The sequence below is a fragment of the Schistocerca cancellata genome, unplaced genomic scaffold (assembly GCF_023864275.1).
Source record: "Schistocerca cancellata isolate TAMUIC-IGC-003103 unplaced genomic scaffold, iqSchCanc2.1 HiC_scaffold_1005, whole genome shotgun sequence".
Classification (NCBI taxonomy): domain Eukaryota; kingdom Metazoa; phylum Arthropoda; class Insecta; order Orthoptera; family Acrididae; genus Schistocerca; species Schistocerca cancellata.
This window is the reverse complement of record NW_026047010.1, coordinates 105001-107500: the sequence shown is the minus strand read 5'-3', so window position 1 is coordinate 107500 and position 2500 is coordinate 105001.

The following is a 2500-nucleotide window of genomic DNA, read 5'->3' as shown; positions in this document are numbered from 1 at the left end:
CTATCCGCCACAGTACACCAACTACGCTATGATAACCAGACCGGGAGGTCCAATCATAAAACAGAATACCCCACTCGTCCGACAACCACAATTGCTCAGAGAAGCCACCAACACCCACACATGTCCTACACAGGGGTGCACCCATCACCACCACACTGCCTCGTCTTACAGCACAAACACACTGGCAGGAATGAAACACACAGGTCTGCCGCAACCACAGACACGGCTCGCCCCCTCTCACTGGCGAAAAGCGCATCCCGACGTGACATAACTCCTTTGACACACTGACGCTGCCTCGGGCATCCACGTCCTACGGTCGATATCAACGAACCTCCCCCCCCCCCCTCCCCCCCACAACACGCCATCCCATACCACATTGTGTACCGTACCCAAACCTAACGTGTACTGTACTACAACGCAATGTGTACCATAACACAACCCAGTTTGTACCTTAACCTAACCTATGTCACCTTAACCTAACCTATGTCACCTTAACCTAACCTATGTCACCTTAACCTAACCTATGTCACCTTAACCTAACCTATGTCACCTTAACCTAACCTATGTCACCTTAACCTAACCTATGTCACCTTAACCTAACCTATGTCACCTTAACCTAACCCATCTTGCACCTTAACCTAACCCATCTTGCACCTTAACCTAACCCATCTTGCACCTTAACCTAACCCATCTTGCACCTTAACCTAACCCATCTTGCACCTTAACCTAACCCATCTTGCACCTTAACCTAACCTATGTTGCACCTTAACCTAACCTGTGTTGCACCTTAACCTACCTCAATTTGCACCGCAATGTAACGCAATTTGCACCGCAATGTAACGCAATTTGCACCGCAATGTAACGCAATTTGCACCGCAATGTAACGCAATTTGCACCGCAATGTAACGCAATTTGCACCGCAATGTAACGCAATTTGCACCGCAATGTAACGCAATTTGCACCGCAATGTAACGCAATTTGCACCGCAATGTAACGCAATTTGCACCGCAATGTAACTCAATTTGCACCGCAATGTAACTCAATTTGCACCGCAATGTAACTCAATTTGCACCGCAATGTAACTCAATTTGCACCGCAATGTAACTCAATTTGCACCGCAATGTAACTCAATTTGCACCGCAATGTAATGCAATTTGCACCGCAATGTAATGCAATTTGCACCGCAATGTAATGCAATTTGTACCGCAATCTACCCCCACATTGTGCCTTAACCTAACCCACATTGTGCCTTAACCTAACCCACATTGTGCCTTAACCTAACCCACGTTGTGCCTTAACCTAACCCACGTTGTGCCTTAACCTAACCCACGTTGTGCCTTAACCTAACCCACGTTGTGCCTTAACCTAACCCACGTTGTGCCTTAACCTAACCCAAGTTGTGCCTTAACCTAACCCAAGTTGTGCCTTAACCTAACCCAAGTTGTGCCTTAACCTAACCCAAGTTGTGCCTTAACCTAACCCAAGTTGTGCCTTAACCTAACCCAAGTTGTGCCTTAACCTAACCCAAGTTGTGCCTTAACCTAACCCAAGTTGTGCCTTAACCTAACCCAAGTTGTGCCTTAACCTAACCCAAGTTGTGCCTTAACCTAACCCAAGTTGTGCCTTAACCTAACCCAAGTTGTGCCTTAACCTAACCCAAGTTGTGCCTTACCCTGCTCTGTAATTGGCATATGACACGTTACATTAATGTATTGTCCAACCGCAACCCGCTCAGAATGTTGTGTACACAGCTACGTGTCATCTCCCCATAACAGCTGCATTGCAGTGTGGTACGCCATAGAGACGTGTGGGAGTAATGGACGCAGTGGATGGCGATCAGCATGAGCCGTCTGTTCATGTAGTGGCGCGTGTATGCAGACGTAGTAGTCTCTTCTCACACAATGTGATAGCACGGTGCCCCGCGTTCCACATCTGCGACATGCTACAGAGGCCGGTTGACAGTTGGTCGCGCAATGGACATCGCATACGTACGGGGGCACCTTCCACGTGCCCTCTAGTCGGGCACATTTTGTTGCGTGGATGTGAGCGGATGTAGTGTGTCTTGACACCTGACAGGCAGGCATGCAATAATAGTTGACTTTGCAAACGGGGATGGACGTGTACGTTTACTGGTGACGTTACGCAAATGAACAACTGGTAACCCGTTGTGGTGCGGTTGTCCTTGCTGGAGGTACATCTGTGAGGGCAACGATCGGTACAGCTACGAAGCGGTCCCCACCATACCAACGAACGTGAATGTGAATCTGGGTGTGAAGCGATACGCGGCTGTGGGTGGGTGGGACTGTCCCCGGCCGGTGAGGGGGGGCCGCCCGGCGTGCTGGCCGCGCGGTGCGTGGGCGCACGCGCTACAGCCGGCTGGTGGGGGCGCCCAGTGGCAGGCGCGCCGGCCGACGGACGCGGCAGGCGGCGCAGCTGCGCGCCGGGGCACCCTGCGCGCGGCGCCGTGCAGCCAAAGTGGGTCCTCGCCGGCCCGGTGCGA